Source organism: Protopterus annectens, chromosome 14.part0 (assembly GCF_019279795.1).
Source record: "Protopterus annectens isolate FY-2018-M chromosome 14.part0, PAN1.0, whole genome shotgun sequence".
Lineage (NCBI taxonomy): Eukaryota > Metazoa > Chordata > Ceratodontiformes > Protopteridae > Protopterus > Protopterus annectens.
In genome coordinates, this window is record NC_056748.1 from 1,014,314,516 (window position 1) to 1,014,335,047 (window position 20,532).

Here is a 20,532-nt window from a genome sequence, read left to right on the forward strand (position 1 = left end):
TTGTGCTAAAGTAAGCAGGGAAGTCATCTTAGACTTATTCTCCTCGTGTTTTAAAACTTTCACTACATTTGGGTCGTGTGAGGTTAGCAGATACAAATGCAATCCTACAATTTCAGATTTATACATGTAACCAATTTTGAAGAGGTCCAGACCTCCTTCAGAGCAGGGAATATATAGTCTTAGTATACACTGAGTTTTATAAATCATTTAACGAGCATGAAGCATCGTTCTTGTTTTCCTGTCCAATCAATCCAACACTCTTGGTCAATCACTCTAAAACTGCAAGTTAGGACAGGAAGAGAAAATTGTTTTATAGCTTGGACTTTGTTCCTAGATATCAATGGTATTTTCAGTATTAACTTTAGTCTTCGAAAACATTCCTTAATAAGTTTTATTCACATTTGTTCACGTTTTATTGTTGATCCTTCATCACTTCCCAAAATGTTTTTACACTCCCTCTTGCTCAAGTTCTTTTATATCACATTCCTGTCCCAAACTGATGCTTTCTTGGTGCTGCAGTTTTCCTTCTTTAAAAGTTGCTTTTGCACATTTATTAAGACCAAATGACATTCTTATGTCATTTGAAAATGTTTTGACTACTTGCAGTTGTGCTTTCAGTTCCTCATCTGATGAACTATCCAGTTTAAAAACATCCACAAAAAGAAGTTGAGAAGTCTTTACTCTTTGTTGTTTTTGGGGAGCCAAATTGTAATCATGACCTAATCTGTTAAGTAAACAGTTTAATGGGTTAAGGGCAAGACAAAAGAATAGCGGTGACAAAGGGTCATCCTGCAGTATCTCCCTTTGAATTTTTATCCCCCCTGAATAATAATTTGCCCTTCACCATGGGTTAACTGCAAAGTGGTTTGCCACTGTTCCATGGTCACTGTAATATAATCAATCAGTATTGGGTGTATTATATATTTTTAAGCACTCTTTTATCCATGAATGTGGTATACTATCAAATGTTTTTGTAGTTTATTCATGCAATACTTAGATTCTTCCCTTTTTTTGCAGTTCCCCATTATGATTTTTTTTAACAAATGATCCTTTCTTCCATATGACGTTCTTTTGTTACCCTTTGATTCTATTGACATGATTGAGTTTTCTTCTAAATGACAATAAACTCTGTTAGCATCATTTCCAGGCACATTTGGCAGATGATGACCTAACAACAAAGGAGTATGACTCTCATGACAAAGACCAAAGGTGAATGATTGACTTGATTAAACCTTTGGGGTAGAAGTAGAAAAAGAGAATTAAAAAGTTGTACCTCAAACACAATCCTTCCAAGGTCTGTGGACAAGATACATCACTTTTATGGGGTAATTAAAAAAAGGAATTCTGCTGAGCACTTTCTGCTGTTGTTTGAATTTCAGGCAACAAAGATTCTTCCTTACTCAAAAGGCAGAAAAGAAAATGCAGAACTGTTGAGGAATAAGTCTTGTTCCACTGATGAAAGCTCTCAACTGAGCAGATAATGACTTTTTTAAAGGATAAGGTACAGTAAGCATAATTTTAGATGTTCAAATATAGCCTTACATCACTAGAAAGGTTGCTATACAGTTAAGTAAGATAAAATTGAAAGACTATAATCAAACCTAGGCATTTCTGAGCTGATTCTTTATTGCATAGGGATTAAGCCTTGACTGCAACAGTAGCTTACAGGTACAAATAATAAATCAATACACTGGAAGAGATAGCAGTGGAAGGCTGGGAACAAGCAGGCCACATCTATCCACCAACCCAGGAGGAGAGTGGTGACGGTGATAATGCTGGTAATGTCCAGCAGGGACGGAGCCACCTGGCACTATTAGAAGCCCTTAGGGCAGCAGAAGCACTTGTTTAAAAGATATAAGTGGAAGGAGACATGCATTCTGAAGATACAGCACATAATCAATGTAAGTAATGCATACTGTTTGGCAGCTGTTAGAATAAAAAGGGTGGAGGTCAGGATGAAAAGGACACAAGGAAAAAAAAATCTAGCCTTCAAAGATCAGGTCCATGAATCTCAACAGCTACTGCCCCTACCACTAGTATTCTTATATGTTAGGTAAATGAGACTTTGCCCATCAAAAGTAGACATTATGACATTATATTCATAACTGATGAGGTAAGAGGGCACATGGGCTTAAGGGAGAAGCATGCAAGGTGCGATGAACCGAAGTGATTGGGATTCCCTCAACTAAAAATCAGACATTTTTGTGGACACTCAAAATCAATGACAGTGTAGTACTTTGAAATCTAAGCAATACATCTGGCAGTGTTTACCTGTTTTAGCGTGACAGCGTGCCTCATAGATGAGAAGGCACCTTTCAGACTCTTACTCTGTTTCCCAGTGAAGCATGCATTGGTGAATATTGACTGTATCTAATGCATCATTTTAAGCTGATCAGGACATAAAAGCAAATAAAGTTCACTTTGAAGGCATGTGCACCTTCAATGCAAAGGTCAGGTATAACTCATGCAAAGCAGCCTGAATTTTATGATGTTTTGTTTCTACAGCCTGCATGATTTAAATATAGTCAGTTCTGAGGATGCTCCTGTGATATCTCTCTGCTCCATATCTCTCAACTTTCCAGATTTTTTCATAATGTCCAGATTGTTGCCTCATATTTTTTGTCAGTTCCTCTTAAAATTTGTGGTTTTCTTGCAAATCACCGAGGGTCGAAGTCATTAAGCAATAACAACATACAATTGACTTTCAGATGCCCTTAAGAAAATTCATGCTAACACAAATCCTGACATTCCAGTAACTTTCTAAGTTTCTAAGAGTAATATTTAAAATCAGTCCCTATTTTGGACCTTTTCCCCCCATTATTTTAGGCTTTGTCCAGATTTTTGAGCAAAGAGGTTGAAAGATATATCTGCTCTTATCTTAGTCTGGCTACAGCACATCATAAAAAATAACCTTGCAGGAAGTGGGAAGGAAGTTATAAATTCTCAATATTGTTGTGGAAGTCATGCATCCAGAACCTCATTCCATGAAAATACTTAAAAAAAAACTTGCTGATTAATAACGTCATTTGCTGGCCAGCTGGAAGTCATGAAATATAATCGCAATGAGGAGGAGAGCGTCATAAAGAGGAAGCAGGTGTGTATGAATGGAATTTTACTCTGTTATTACTGTGTGGTATATATCTTTGTTATCCCAGACCATGAATGAAAATGTATAGTGACCTTTCATTTTCTATGAGAATGGGGGAAATGCAGAACCAGCAATAGCATTCTGGTGGCCTTTAGCCCATTTACTATCTCATAAAGGCTAGCATAATAGTAAGGCTTTCATTACCCAGCATTAAGTAACATAAATGTTAAAAGCAAAGGCAGCAATTGCACAAAGAATGTGCCTAGGGTTTTTATGTTATGCATTTAGTTGCTAACACTGCTTTTATCTTCCTATCATTCATTCCATCTAAAGAAAGAGCCTTTGGGTCTGTTAAAGTGAAAACTGAGTGTAATTCTACTGTTGCAGTGTTATGACACTTGTGCATTACTTGGGAGGGAATTTGAGCTGGGAACACTAATGCAGTGAAATGAACTCCAAACGATGCATTACTAAATTAGCTTTGCAACAGTCGTGAACATACACGGGAATCAGACAACAGCTTAAATTCATTAAGAAATCTACAAAATGGCACAGCTGTTATTAAAACATTTTGATTATTTTCCCACCAGCTCTACACAAATGCTGTTAGAACTCCACATAATTATAATGTAGTGAAACACTGCATTTTTTAATAGGTTTATAGGTGAATACTATATTAACTGTCCTGATGGGTCATTTTAAGCTTATCCAATACCCAGATGTTAGAATCAAACTTTGTACCTTGTATCCATGAGGTAAAAACCTTAACCATTATGACAAACCCACCCATTTTTAAATGAAACACAGTAAAAAACAAGAGTAATGTACCAAAAAATAACTTAAAAAAAGCACAGATAATGAAGAAAAATTAAATGCCAGCTGATAAGCTTCTAAGGTAAACATGGAAATGTTTTGCAAGCCTCTGTTAATATTAAGCATTTCAACATAGAGAAAAATTCAACCTCTGCTCAAAATGCAGCAGAAAATTCCAGTGTACTAAAAAAAGAGTGGAAAGGAACATTATTCTGAAGCAATGAACATTTCAGTCTACAGCTTGGTAGTACCTCATATCTATGCCTTACTGCATTTATATACCAAAACAGTTACAAAGAGCAGCCAAAAAGTATATAACAGACATCCCTAGACTGAATTAAAAACATGAATATGCAAATGTACACAAAACAGAAATACAAATATTCCTCAAGACCCTCATAAATGACAAAATAAGTAGTAGTAGTGCAAAGTATATGGCTGGCGGAGGAAGTCAAAGTGATGTAACAATATATACTACGCGGAACTGTCTAGAAAGACTAATATTCTGTCAGCTACAAAATGTTAGTATATGAAAAACAGACAATGCTGGCAAATAATTTGGGTGATAATTCAGTAGAAAATCCAGTTATGTATGTAAACTTTTCCATAACCATAGACTTTTGAATATGGGATCATTGCTGCATGATACTCAGAGCAATAGGAGTTAAACACAATGGAAATCATTTTTCCAGATAGACTTTAAAAGCAGCATGGACTTTTACCAGTTGGCAGGCTACTTCCCACACACAGGATGCTGCCTGGAAATTCAGCTGTAAAGAAAAGACTAACCTGTACCATCTCAACTCCTTTTCTTGAGCTGGATGGTCTCAACATACAGTATGTGTTTGTGACCCCCACCTCAACGAGAAGGTAAGTGCCCTCGCCTTCTGTATTCCCAAGAAAGTACAGCTGTGTACACTTACCATAAATGTAGATGTTTGAGTGCATTCACTGTTGCAGTCATCACCTGTGGGTTATCCCTGCTGTGGTAGCCCTCAGCCAGCCCGAATACCAGAGTCAATTTTTTTTGCATCAGCTGCCGTCACCTGTAGTCTGATGTCAGGTCGGCAGTTATATAAAGCAAGGCAGCCAACGTCATTACATCAGTTTTTCTTGCCCTAACCCATCAAAAGCACAAGGAAATAAGGAAAAGTGGTCCTGGTGGCTAAAATCCACCATGGAAAGCTTATGTCCCCCTAGGGGAAGAACAGCTCACAGTAGCCTCCGAAAGCCACCATGGGAAGCTTATGTCCCCCTAGGGGAAGAACAGCTCACATTAGCCCCCGCTTAAACAAATGGTTTAATAAAATAAGAAAAGACTGTAAACAGACTTTCACATATAAAACACTTTTCGTCTGGTAAGGTTACTGGACTTCTTCAGATATAATTACAAATATTTAAAAATCACTTTATATAACTACCTCAGCAAAAATCACATTATATAACTACCTCAGCAGTCATCCTTACCACCAGAAGAAATCTATTGTTAAGGGTCAACTGGTAAGGGTGGCAAGAATGGTTACTAATGAAGGGGACTTTAAGGAAGAATGTGATACCCTGACACAAATGTTTGAACATAGAGGGTATCCAACTAGTTTCCTCAGGGAAACTGTGATGGAAGTTCAAACAAAACATGAAATATGGGTATACCAACCCATATTGAATAGAAGGAGGATCACAGACAGTACACAAATAGTACAGGAGGCACCTACCACCTGTAGTCCAAGGACAGAGGGTTTCGATAGGACTAACCCTTCTAATAATGAACCCCAATTTATGCTCAGTTTTATCACTACTTTTAATTCTTCCTTCAAAGAAATACAAAAAATATTATTTAAGAATTTGCGTTTATTAGCCACTGATAGAGACATAGTAAGCAAAGTAGGAGATAGTCCAATGACCATCTATAAAAGGGGTAGGAATCTTAAATACTGGATTGAGGGCCAGGTATTGACAATAAATAGGAACCAGGTATGTTCCACTGTGAGTCATGTAGTTACTGTAAATACATCGACATAGGACAAAAATTCATAGTGAGGAACAGGAATTACTTAACTACACAGAAGTACAATTGTAACTCCAAGTCTATAGTTTATCTTGCACAGTGTCAGGGGTGTACAGTTTTCTATATCGGTAAAACCAACTGTAAACATAGCGTATTTACGAACATGTGTATGCTATAGGTAAATACAGGCTAGAGAATGCATTAGCTAAGCATTGTAGTGAGTACCCCATCCATTCCTTTAAATTTAGGGTTATAGACCAGGTCCCAACACATGACAATTATAGAGGGGGACTATCAAGTATGTTGCTAGAAGAACGTGAACTTATGTGGCAGCTTTGATTAAACTCTTGTCAACACCCAGGGATTAATGAAATATATTCCCTAGCTTGTGTCCTTAAATTGAAAAGTCTAAGCAGATAAGGGGGGCTTTATTCATTTATTTATATTTTGTGTGCGACTTGTGAATATGAACTAGAGAAGAAATTGTTAAAGTGAATAACCATGTAAAATACGTTGTTGTGTATGTATATATATATATATATATATATATATATATATATATATATATATACATATGTGTGTGTTTCAACATACTAATTTTAACATATATTTTTAGTGTTTGATATGTTGTCAACATTAATTCTACTTATTTAAGTAGTATCAGTTATATTTTTTTCAACTATATGTATGTTTAGTAGGGACTCATAGACTATACTCCTTGGTCACCATGCATTAAAAAATGGACATGCACAGTATGGGTTAATTATAATAATTAACTCAGCATATCAAACAACTGCTGGGGTAGTTATATAAAGGGATTTTTAAATATTTGTAATTGTATCTGAAGAAGCCCGGAAACCTTACCAGACGAAAAGCGCTTTTTACGTGAAAGTTTGTCTACAGTCTGTTCTTATTTTATTAAACCATTTGTTTAAGCAGGAGCTACTGTGAGCCATTTATGTTTGAATTTAGAGTTTTGATTTTATTTTGTGCTCCCCTAGGGGAAGAAGCTATATGGGGATGGAGGGTGGGAAACCAGGACTGCAACAGTGAATACACTCGAACATCTACACTTATGGTAAGTGTACACAACTGTACTATATTCTTTGTGTTTCACTGTTGCAGTCATTACCTGTGGGAGGATTCCCAAAGCTGAGGAGAGGGGTGGAATGATAGGTTACAGTCTTAGGCATAGGTCAGCAGGCCATGCAGAAAGTACAGTTGTGTACACTTACCATAAATGTAGATGTTCAAGTGTATTCACTGTTGCCGTCATCACATTTGGGTTATCTGCTTGCAGGTAGCCCTCAGTCAGCCTGATTATCAAAGTCTTGGGTCCTGCATTGGTTGCTGTCTCATCTTCCATGACGTCATGTAGTCAGGGGTATAAAACATGCAGCCGACGCCATTACATCAGTTTTTCTTGCCCCAGATGTCAGGTGCCCCCCTAATGGGAAGCAATTAAATCTATAAATATGCAAGGTTATACCTCAAACAAAAAAGCAAATACATCAAAAAGCTTTTAAGAATTGAAAAGGAGAGAATAGGTATAGCCAAACGAAGTCAGGGGGCTGGAGGGAGGGTAACCAGGACTGCAACAGTGAATACACTCGAACATCTACATTTATTGTAAGTGTACATAACTGTACTATGTTCTTCGTGTTTCACTGTTGCAGTCATTACATTTGGGTAGATTCCCAAAGCTAAGGATGGGAGGAGGAATTTGGAAAGCATTAGGACCAGCTATAAGGCCCTGCAAAACTGCAGTGGCAAAGGCACCTCTGGATTTAGAGAAAATTGGCAAATGGTAATGCTTGGTGAAAGTATGTACAGAACTCCAGGTAGCAGCTTCTAGGATGTCCCTGGTAGATACGCCTCTGAGAAAGGCTGTAGAGGTAGATGCAGCCCTGGTTGAGTGGGATCTGATCCTCTGCGGGATAGGTTTTCCATGGTGCTTATAGCAGAAGTGAATGCAATGGCCTATCCATTTGGAGAGAATTCACTTTGAAATAGCCTTCTCCTCTGTCCCTGCAGCAAATGTCACCAGCAGTTGTTCAGATTTCCTTTGAGGTTTAGACCTGTCCAAGTAGAATCTAAGTTGTCTGTGCACATCTAAGGAGTGCAGTATCCATTTCCCTTTGTTCTGTGGATTAGAAAAGAAGGTAGGCAAATGAATGGACTGATTAAAGGCCACACTGGATACCACCTTTGGCATGAAAGAGGGATTGGTCCTGAGGGACACCCTGTCCGCATGAAAGATGATGAATGGCTCCACTGCCATAAGGGCCTGTAATTCTTCTTGCTGAAGTGATGGCTAAAAGGCAAGCTGTTTTCCAAGAAAGGAATTTTTAATCTGAGGTAGCAGCTGGCTTGAAAGGAGGAAGTGTGAGTTTCTCCAATACAAAGTTAAGGTCCCAGGCTGGAGTTGGAGCTATCCTGGGTGGTCTTAAATTTTTGGCCCCTCTGAGGAACTGCTTGAGCAGTGGAAGAGAGAAGAGGGGAGGTTCTGTGTTATAATGAGCTGAAATGGCTGAGGTGTGAATTTTTATTGAGGAAAAAGACAGGCCCTTGTGAAGCATCTCGGTTAAGTATTGTAAAATCTGAGGTAAACTGGGCACTGCTGTGCTCATCCCTTGAGGATGGTTGCAGGCAAAAAACATTTTCCATTTTTCAGCATAAGATTTTCTAGTACTAGGCCTTCTTGCCTCTAAAATGACATCCATCTCTGGTTTACTGAGAGATGGCAAAGGAGAGCTTAGGGAATTAGCCAAGCTGCTAGGTTCAGTGTTTGAAGCTGTGGGTGCAGAATCTGGTTTTCCTACTGAGACAGCAGGATAGGAGTCTGAGGCAGGTGCCATGGGGCTAACAGTGACACACTGCACAGGAGGGGGTACCGGTGTTGGCATGGCCAGGCTGGTGCAATCAAATCATCCTTGGTGTGTCTTGTTTGATCTTTAGTAGTACTTTGGATAGCAGAGGCAGAGGAGGAAAGGCATAAACTGTTTTTCCAGCTGAAGGACAGAGCATCTACTTTCCAAGCTTGTCTGTGGGGAGTCCTTACACAAAATGTTTCCAATTGATAGCTCTGGGAGGAGGCAAACAGGTCTATATCTGGGTTCCCCCATTTGCTTGTCAACATGTTGAAAATCCTTGGTTCCAGTTTCGTGTGGGTCCATGAGGGTTTTGCTTAGTCCATCTGCCAGTGAATTTAGTTTTCCTGGCAGGAATTGAGCTTGTAGATGTACTTGGTAGCTCAAGGCTGTGTTCTACAATGCCATGGCTAGTCTGCAGAGGGGGTAAGAATGTGTACCCCCCTGCTTGTTTATGTACCACATAACAGTGGTGTTGTCCATCTTTACCATTAATTGTCCTGGAAAAATGTGGTCCTTGAAGGCTGTCAGAGCATTCTGTACAGCTAACCTTTCTTTATGATTGATGTGAAGGTGCATTTGAATTGGGTTCCATTTGCCCTGAATGCACTTCCCTGCCAGGTGCCCCCCCATGCATAGTTTGATACTTCTGTTGTTAGGGTTTGGGCAGCAGGGGGTAGTGTGAATGATAGTCCCTTGTTTTGGTAGCAGGCCTCTGCCCACCAAAGGAACTCTAGACATAGACAAGGAATGTTAGGAATCATTGCTTCTAGATCCTGAGAATGTTGACACCATAGGCTTTTTAGATACCATTGTAGTTTACTCATATGCAGTCTTGCATATGGAATTAGAAGAATGAAGGAGGCCATGAACCCCAAGGCTTGTAGTATTTGCCTTGCAGATAGCAGGGTTTTTGTGACCACTTGTTTGAAGTAGGTTGTCAAGTGAATTTTTTCTCTGGCATGAGGAAAGCCATCTGGGAAGTTGTATTCAAGTTTGTTCCCAGGAATATAATTTGTTGACAGGGTAAAAGGTGTGATTTATTTTTGTTTATGGGGTACCCCAGAAAAGTTAGCATCCTCTGTACAAAAGCCAGATGATTCAAAAGTATGTCCTGGTTTTCTGCCTAAATTAGACAATAACCAGGTATTGGTATATGTGAATATTTCTTTGCCTGCAAAATGCAATGACTGGTGCTAGGCACTTTGTGAATACCCAGGGCACAGTAGATAAGCCAAAGGGCAGTGCAGATAACTGATAGTGCGTGTAGCCTGCTTTGAAGCATAGGTATCTTCTGCAAGATTCCCTGATTGGGATGTGCAGGTATGCTTCCTTTAAATTTAGTGTTGCCAACCAGGCATCTTTGCTTAGCATAGGAAGCAACTGGTGAAGAGTCAGCATCTTGAATTCTGGAATCACCAAAAATGTGTTTAGAGTAGGCAGGCCCAAGATAGGATACCATGAATTGTCTTTTCTGGGTACCAGGAAAAATCTCGAGTAGAAACCTTGTCCCTTTTTCTCTTCTGGTACCAACTGAATAGCCCCAATGCTTAAGAGAGAGAATACTTGCTTTTGGGCCTCTGCCCACTGCTTTGGAGGTAGATGTGTCCAACCGCTTGGAGTTGGTGACGTGTGGAAGTGAAATCTGTATCCTTGGGACACTATATTTAAAACCCAGTTGTCCTGGGTAATGAGTCCCCAGTTCTTTGCATGAAGTTCAATCTTTCCCCCCAAAGGGGCAGTCAGTTGAGAAGTGCTTGAAAGTTTTAAAAATAAGTCATTGAGACAGTTTACCATAGGGGGGAGTTTTATTACTCCCAAATTTGGAAGTGGAGGCCACCCCACTGCTTAATCCTGTGCATCCCCTGGGACTGAAGCCTGGGTGCTCTGCTGGATCTGGGTTTGGACTGAGAAGGTCTGGAAGAGGCAGAAAAGGACCAATTCTTAGAAGGCCAATGCCTACTAAATCTTGGAGGTTGTACTTGTAAAAGGTCTTTAACAGTTTGCATAGATTTAGTTTTTTCCTCCATCTTTTTAAGAACTTCTGCCTTGTTGCCAAACAGGTGGCCCTGATTTAAGGGAGCATCCAGTAATTTCGCTTTAACATGATCTGACAAGGATTTCTCCTTAAGCCATGCATGCCTTCTAAGTACAGACCCAGTTACTGCAGCCCTGCAAGATGCCTCTAGTGAATCAAAACCACATTGCAATTTATGTTTACCAACTTGTTCAGCAGAATGCATAAAATCTTGTAAATCCTTATTTTCAGCACAATCAGGAGTTAACATAATTTTCTGTTTAAGCAATACAATAATATGCAGCTGATACTTTAACATATGAAACTGACAATTCAAGGCCCTAATGACCAAAGTTGCAGAAGTGTACACCTTCTTACCCCATCTATCCAGCGCCCTGGAGTCTCTATCAGAGGGGATAGGATTTTTGGCAGTAGTAGCTTTAATGCCCTTGGGTCCCTGTGAAATGGTTTCAGGATCCGCAGTAGGATTTTTGAAAAGGAACTTGTGAGAGTCAGGAACCCTGTAATATCTATCAGGTTTTCTGGAAGCAGGAAGTAAAGAGTCAGGGGCCATGCAAGATTCCGAAAAGGCATCATCAACAATGTCCAGTACAGGAGGTATAACTAAAGGCCTGTGCTGGGGCAGGAGTAAGAAATCCCTAAGCCTCTTTTTAGAATCAGAGAAATCCTGACTTTCTCAACGAAAAGGCTCCCTGAGTGTATGCAAGGTTTCACCAAAAGAGAAATCCTCTAGGGGGGAAGCAGAGGGAATAGAGTCCTCAGCATCAGAATCCTCACAGGTAGATAAGGGTAAATTGTGGTCATCAGAGGAAACAGAAATTTCAGAATCCTGGTCAGACGTATCATAAGCAAACTCAGTCTTAGGTCTCTTAGAGGGGGAAGGTTGGCTTCCCCTGATTAAAGTAATAAGGTCTTCAGTCATTCTTATCATTTGTTCTTTAGGCATAGAGGCCTGACCATGCGGTCTGGGCATCGGTTTTCAAGGCATGGTTCGAGTTTTAAGCCTTGAAGAAGAAGATGGCGCCAGTTTAACATGCAAGTCCGTAGGCCTGAATACACCCTTGGAAGCCAGTGCCTGCACAGCGGCTCTGGACCCATCCAAGGTAGAGACATCTGCAGGTTCCACAGTTGAAGCATCTCGCGGCATACCAGACTCCGAATGGGTCTCAGTAGAGGCCTGCAGATATGAAGTAGCGGGTATCAGGGGCTGCAAAAGTGCTTCACTGAATACCGGCGAACTGTGCAGCCTGTCTCTGTCTTTATCTTTGCGTTTCTTCGGAATGTCGGTAGTCGGATGGCTTACCGAAGACATATCAGGATAATTGAACCGAGCACCAAAATATTTAGAAGCGCAAATATACAGATGACTGATAGTTCGTGGTTTAAATAAGGCATAAAACCGACACGAGGTACGTCGTGGTCAGGGCCTGGGCAAGGAATACAGTACGAATGAAAATCTTTATGAGGTATTTGCTTTCCACAAGAAATGCAATTATTTATTTTTACTGACATTGGTTTACAGCAAGAAAAAAGTTTCCCCTAGCTTTTAGTTGAAGACTTCAGTTCTGAAACTCGAAAACGAAAATTTCAGGAGTCAGCCGACCGGCACTTGCGGACTGCTTCTGATTCGGGCACCGCACGGCAAGAAAGACTGATGTAATGACGTCGGCTGCATGTTTTATACCCCTGACGACCTGACGTCATGGAAGAAGAGACAGCAACCAATGCAGGACCCAAGACTTTGTTAATCAGGCTGACTGAGGGCTACCTGCAAGCAGATAACCCAAATGTAATGACTCCAACAGTGAAACACGAAGAACATCTACTGTTATCCTATTCTAGAATTTCAAGAATAAACTAATTTTAAGCATACCAAATTTCAAAATGTTGATCCTTCAGGAACTACTTCTCATGCTAAGCTCCTTTGCATTCATGGCTTACCTGGACGTAGAAGATGCCTACCAGCATGTTCTAGTTTCAGGGGTCACAGGCAATTCTTGATGTTTGTGACATGGGATAACATTTTAAGTTTACTTTTTTGACTTTTGCTTTAACTATTGCACCACAAATATTTACAAATTGTCTGGCTCCAGTGACAGCACAATGCAGAAGCAGGGGCATCTATATTTATCCTTACTAGGACCATGCAGGAGATGAGGGAGGCTTGGATCACACTTTGCAGTGTCAAACCACACTAATATGCACCCTGAACCTTCTGAAGTTAAACTGGAGACACAATGTCATGTTTTGGGGCTCTTCTGAGCACAACTGTATACAAAGCTTTATTGTTAAAAGAAGAAAAAAAGTGGAATTCCTTACAGCTACTTTCAAAACAATGGCAACAAAGCTTCTTTGAACTGTCAGGGAAGTCATCTGCATTTTAAATCATATGGCTTTAACCATCCACACAGTACCTTTCACCCAGTTCCATATGAAGAAATTTCAGTGGTACCTGACAAATCTATAGGACCAGCAAAACTATCCCTTGGAGATCATAAGACCTCCTTTACCATGTACTAAGAAAGAGTTACTTTGGTGGATAGAACAAATTAAGACTCATCCAGTGTACAGGGTTTGATTTATTCCACCTTCATTTGCCTACTCTATGACTCTAAGCAAGTCAGGGAGGATGTCTAAGGTCGGAGCCTGAAGGCTGGAAATCCCATCCTCAGTCCCTGGCCTTTTCATTTTTTTTTATTTTAGTTATTTGGTGAACAGGGAAGCCCACTGAACAAATCATCAGACAATGCTCCCAAGCTGACCCTGAAAATCGAGGATTTGTCTAGTGGGCTTCCCTGGTCAACAAATAGGTAAAATAAAAAAAAAATGAAATAAAAAAAAAATTGAAAAGACCAGGGACTGAGGGTGGGATTGTCACCCTCCAGGCTCTGACCGTAAGCATTCTCCCTGACTGGAATACTAGTGAGTCACCATTTGTCCTTTCTAAGGCAACAAAATGGACTTTGGTTGCAGGTGTCTATGGCAGGCTATCTGGTCTAAATTCTATACAAGGGCTATTGGCTCTTTTGAATGTTTCCTGATCCACAGGCATGGCAGCCTGCAAAGGAGTTGTGCCAGAGACCTTAGATATCTGAGATGCAAGTGCCAGGGGCTGTTTACCTTTAAAATGAGCCCAATATTAAACATTTGTTTAGTAACAATACATTAAGCGATTGATCTTCACAAGAGGCTGCAATGAGATGTCACCAAGTCTGCACACAGACCCTAAAAAGAACAGCCACAAGTTTTTAAAATTAAATTCATAAACTCTTCACTGGAAATAAATGAAAGGTTTATTTCATTTTTATTTATTATATTTATTTTATTTATCCTTTGTTGATTGGGTTAGTCTCACTATGCTAATGGCCTGTTTTTTCAGGGGAGACCCAAGGTAGTATTTATACTATTAGGGGAACTTTAGTCAGGTCATCAGGTCATCAGGAAACTTCCCCTACTAACATTTGGTGAGAGCAGGGAACTCTGAATATTTTAACACTTGCTCCTTCCATTCCAGGTGCAGTGGAGGCCTGGAAAAACAGGAAGAACGTATGTTCGATAGCAGTGGTGATTCTCAGGTGACACTGATAGCTGAGCCTGTGGAATATCATAAGATGGGTACGGAGGTGAATAAAGAGAAACTGAAGACAAATATGTCTTTGGAACCTGCGGGATGTAGTGGTGCTGATACGAGTACAATGAAGAAGGCACTCAAGCTTACAGATGACAGTAGCTTATCCACTGAGAGCAGAGATTGGAGAGGAAGGCATGTATATTTTCAGAGTTGCAGGAACAGGCAGAGTACTTAAAGCAAAGAAACGAGTCAAGCATTTTAGGGATTTGGAGAATTTATTTCAATATCAGTTGTTCAAGGAAAATATAGGAACAAATGGTAGATGCCTTATTACAACTCAATTGGAAGAGTTGCAGGATGATTTATTAAGGGACATGCTTTTGGCAAGTGAGAAAAAAAGTGGGACAGATTTAACATAGGGGGGACATTATGGACAAAATACAAGAAGAAGAAGTATAAAATATACAAGGGAAGGAACCAAACAAGAAAAAAAACATATGCAGATACAGTGATGAAGATGATCAAGAGAAAGGTGGAGATTAATTCGGTCCGTAAGCACATGAAGAAGGACAGAGTGAGGATTTATATTAAAAAAGAAAGAGAGAGAGAGATGCGAGGTATAGGACAACGTTATTTAACTTTGGAAACAAAGATAAATGAGGTAAGAGCTTTTATTCATTTGAATAAGGACAGTTTTGTGACATTAATTTTGAAAATGGATATGCAATGGAACTTTTTGGGGGGAATATGACAAAAATAAGATCGCTATCCTTGGAACTTGTATGTCTTTAAGGCATTTAACAGAGAAGCTAAAAAGAAATTACACATTCAATTCACAACTGATGTAGAAAAAAAGGAGACTTTAAAAAGACATTTGGAAAAAATATGTAAAAATATGTTTGAAATTACTAAACTGTAGGATAATAGAGGATTATGGACTGGGGAATGGGATTGTACGGTTGTTTTGAAAATGGAAAATGAAAATGTTTTGCATAAACAAGTATAATAAATGTTGAAGATTAAAAAGGGGGTAGTAAAATAGGGTCTATATCATATGACTGAATTGCAGAAATTGACAACGCTCATAATATCGAACGTACTGGACCTCAAAGTGCTTTTTCTGAAATCACGGTACAGTGAAGAATAGGATATTTGCCCTTTTCTCACTGTAGTGCGAGCTCGGAGTTGGAATATACATTTAGCGAGGGGGGGTGCAGCCCCCCACAATAGGAAGTTCGAGGTTCGGTACGTTCGATATTATGAGCATTCACAATTTGTGCGATTCGCTCATATGATATAGACCCGTAAAATATTGGGGACAGCCTAAGACATGTTTTTATTCTGGTAAGTCAGATCATTTAATTCAGAACTGCAAGAAATGAAAATGTTATATTTGTGGGGAAACTGAACATAATGTTAAAAATGCATGATGAAGCATGTAGGACATTTATGGATGGATTGCAAACAAAACAAGATAGGAGATGAAAGAAATAATTCTCATGACACAAAAAGATTAGTAAAAGACAAAAAGGGGGACATCACAGATAAAGATAAGAAACGAGATTTATAAAAAGATAATGAAAATATTATACATTTTTATTTATTTATTTTACATTTGTTTACCACAAAAGTCCAACTGGACACAGGCCCTTTTTCAGTGGAGGCCTGAGGAGAAAAGCTCCAAGAAATGCATAAAAAGTAAAAGTACAACATACAGTTGCAAAAGATGCAGAAATGAACTACATAGAAGAAATTACTAAGAACAAAATAATAATTACAATAACTGATCTACATAAATCTTTGAATTAGTGCTGAAAAGATCTTTACATATAGGGTGCATCCATATGCATGACAAGTTTCAGAGAAGTTATACAATATTCACACATTACAGCTGTTTCAGGTTAAAAGGTTCAGTGGGAAAATCCATTTTAAAGATTAAAAACAGATATCAACATTGTTGTTACAGCATAAATTCCATTTGCAATTCCAAAGACAGTAGTAGGATATCAATGAGGTATAGGCTTCTAAGATTCTTGTGTACTAACTAGCCAGGAGAGGAGCATGTGGAGAGCCATGATGTATCAGTTAAGTGTGATTTTAGTCATTTTTTAAATTGTACTATACAGCAGTTGGTGGTAACGGCCTGGAAGTTTGTTCCAAATTTTGGGAATGAAGTTTGAGAAGAGCGAGTCCCCAGCTGAGTTGTTTGCTTTTGGGATGTTAAGAAGTACTTTTTTGCTGGAGTGGAGAGAGCAATTGTTGATGTGTGGTTGTATTAGATTCTGGAGAGCAGAGTTTTTTTCTGGTTGATACAGGATTTTATGGGCGAAGTTTAGTTGATTAAAGAGTAGTAGTTGTGGTAATTCAAGCCAGTTTAATAGTTTAGAGATATGTAGTGATGTGATCTAAATGGGGAATCTGTGGTGAACCTGGCAATCTTATTATAACATGACTCCAATTTAGCTAGATCAGTTTTTCTGAGGTTGGTTAGAATGGGGGACGCTTATAGAAGTTTTGCCAGGAGGTGTGTACAAGCATTGGTAGCTTTCGAGTTTGCAGTCAGGAATTGTTTGTTTCTGCAGACAGCGCCTAATTTCTTGTGTACTTTCTTGATGGTTTGAGAGCTGTGTATGTCAAACTTCAAGTTGTCAATTTCAATGCCTGGTAGTTTGGTGTGGGTAACAGGTGTGACAGTGATTTTATCTTTGGATGTGATATAGAATGGCAAGCTAGGTGGGGGAGTTCTTGTGGGGTAGAATAGAAGGAGTTTGGTTTTGTTTGGGTTTAGAATAATTTGGGTGTTAGTGAGCCAGGTTTTGGCAGCTAGGAAAGAATCTTGGGTTATGTTCTGCAGGTCTTGTAGGGAGGGAGCTATGCATATTAGTGTAGCGTCATCTGCATATTGTATGACTGTGGCATGAGGGGTAGAGGTGTGGAGTTTGTTTGTGAAGAGAGGGAATAGTAGAGGTCAAAGGATGGAGCCTTGGGGAGCTCCTAATGTAGCTGGAAGAAGGGGAGGGGAGTTCATTTTGCCACTGAATGGCCTGCTGGTGACCTTAAATGTAGCTTTTAAACCAGATAATAGAGGGAGAACTGAGGTCAAGGGTGGAGAGAATGTTAATAAGTTTGTTGTGCCTTACCATATCAAAGGCTATAGAAAGATGCAGGAAGATGGTGAAGACAAAGTGTCCAGCATTTCTATGGTGGTTCACTGTGCTGGTGAAGGATATTAGGGCAATGGTAGTACTGTGATAGGGGCGGAAACCATGCTGAGTGTTTGACTGTAGTTTATGTGTGTGGGTAATGCATCAATTGTGTGTGATTTACTCTCTCTAGAATTTTTGACAGGGGTGACAGAATAGCTACTGGATGATAGTTGGTCAGTTCGGTGGAATTACCACCTTTGTGTAAGGGTAGAATATGAGATATTTTCCAAATGCCGGGTACTAGATTTTCTGAGATTGATCTGTTAATTAGTATGGCAACTGGATAAGCTATGGCTTCTGCTGCAATTTTCAAGAAGTCTACAGGGAGTTTGTCAGCTGCCAGTGTGGTAGGCTTTAGTTTTTTCAGCATTTTTTATGGTGTTAACAGATACTGGTTGTAATGTAAAGGAGTTAGGACTATTTTGAGACATGAATGGCTTGGAGGTGGAGGTGGCTGTCTGGGAATTTGAGAGGGCTAAGATAGTTTCAGTGAAGTATTTGCTGAGTTGAGTTGCTATGGTATCTGAGTTACTAACTGTTGTTGGTGAGGGTGTGGTGGATTTACTTGGGTATAGAATATTATTTATGGCAGCCCAGAACTTTTGGGGAGTATTTTGATGTTTTACTTGAATATTCTGGTAGTAGCTGATTTTGTCAAGTTTAACTAATTTCTTTGTTTGTTTCTTAATTGTAGGAATGATAGTTTAGAGGACTGGGATTGGCCTGAAACTGCTCCCAATCTTTATCTCTAGCTTTTAACAGTGATCTGCATTCCTTACTTAGCCAAGGTGCATAGTTGGCTTTTACTCTAATAGTCCTTGGGGTGTGTTGTAGTTTAGTATCTCTAGAAAGGTGATATTGAAAGACTTAACAGCCTCTTCCAGGGTTAGTTGTTTAAGAGCTTTCCAGATGCAGCTTTTTGGTGAAGAGATAAAGTTGTTGGGGTTGAAATATTTTTTGTTGCTAATTACACAATATGTGGTTGACCTATTTTGGTGAGTATGGGTCCTTAGAAGAAAGGTAGGCTGATGGTCGCAAAGACCATCAAGAAGACAACTGGATTGTGGGCGTATGGTGGGGGTGTTAGTCAGAATCCAGTCAAGGATGGATTGTCATTTGAAAGATTTGTCTATCCTTATAGGAGAAGTGATAGTTGTGAATCCATAAAGGTTAATGTAGGTTGCTGGATTTTGAGAGGAGCAGGTGAGCTAGTCAATGTTAAAGTTTCCTGAGGTTGGGCAACGGACATCCAGTGAAGTAGATTTTCTAGTGTGGGAATGCTGTCCCCAGGTCTAATGTAGCCACCTATGATACTGATGTATTTCTTGGGGTTGATTTTCAGCTTAGTAAAGATTAGTTCTACATTGTCAAATTTAGGGATAGTTAGCTTTAGAGGTTCTACAGTTAGATGATTTTGAATAATATTGCTACTCCTCCACCCCTTTTGGTTGTTCTATCCTTACACATAATATTGTATCCAGGAGCTAGGATTTCATTGTCAGTGTTGTCAGATTTTAGCCAGGTGTCAGTTAATACTACCATGTCAGGAGAGTATAGGGAGAGTAAGGCATGGAGGTCATATACTTTTTTACCTATACTTCTAACATTCATATTGAGAATGAGTAGGTTAGAGTTGTTATTTGGGTTTTAAAAAGTTGTATTGTGTATGGGGGTATTTGGGCTGATAGACACACCTTGGTGATGAATAGGGCCAGGATTTAGATATATGCCCCGAGAGATTTAGTTGCTTGTTACATTGGAGTAGAATTTTGGCGAGTTTGCTTTGAAATTTGGAGTACTTTTGGCAGGTTAGAGAGTGGGCTCTGAGAGGGTAGAATTTGTTTGCATAGTATGTTGTTTGGTTGGAGTTAAAAAAGGTAGGGGTTATGTTATAATATAAATATATGGTTTGGTGTGGTGAGGAAACAGATTGCTAGGGAGGGGGATTGGGAGTTTGAAATTGATTATGATATGAAAGTTTGTATAAGAGCAGCAATAGCGTGGAGGTGATGATGTGTAAGGCAGTTTTGGTGCATGTGATTGCTATTATGGTTAAGCATGTTGTATGAGGGGTGTTAATGAGTTGGGTGGGATTGCCTGCTGTGACTGGATGAGACATTTGTGGGAGTGGCTTGTTAGCTACAAATCTAAGGAAAGTGGGGGTGGGTGGGAATGGGGGTAGGTTACGGGAGAGGAGTGAGCCTGAGCAGAGCGAGGGTGAATGGAGTGGGTTGAGCTTACAATTGCTTGTGTTGCCTATCACAACAATCAGTACACAGTCTTGCACACAGCACAAATACAATCCAGGAGAAGGAAATGGAGGAAGGTTCAGATGTAAATCATGAGAAAGATGATAGTTGGATAGGTAAAAGAGTAAGGGAGAGGAAAAATTATAGGAACAAACAAGGAAGAATAAAGAAGAGGAAGGGATGAAAATAGCATAAGTAGTTGTATAAAATATTATTACAAAAGATAAGAGGAATGGGGTGTAGGACTGTAGCAGTGAATGTAAATATAAAGAATTCAGTTAGGAGAATAAACATTTTAGAATAGTGTAAAAGTTTGATTTTATATTGTTTTCAAAGATATAAGATTTTTGACAAATGAAGATAGGATACAAACTAAATTATTGTGGGATATAACATTGTGTGGAATGTAGGCAAAGAAACAGGGCTCTGGCATTGGGATTCTGTGTAAAAATTCAATTAAATATTGGATGTGACATTGCTTACAATGGGAAGGGTCACAGTTCTAGATTTTAGATTGAAGAATAAAGTAAATTGAATGATTGCTATATATGCATATGTAACAAGCAAAGAGAGAGAAAATATGTTTACAAGAACATTGAACTATGTAATCTTAAATATGGATGTTATAATGGTAAGAGATTTCAACTGTAATTTCAGGAAGAAGAATAAAAAGAGTAGTGATGTGAATAAAA

The 20,532-nt window shown here is 39.2% G+C and overlaps 1 protein-coding gene across 1 annotated transcript in view; it reads right to left on the reverse strand.

Moving 5' to 3' along the window:
- Positions 1–20,532, reverse strand: part of UNC5B (unc-5 netrin receptor B) — a 1,477,685-nt gene that overhangs the window by 359,652 nt on the left and 1,097,501 nt on the right. The gene's annotated exons all lie outside the window — the stretch shown is intronic.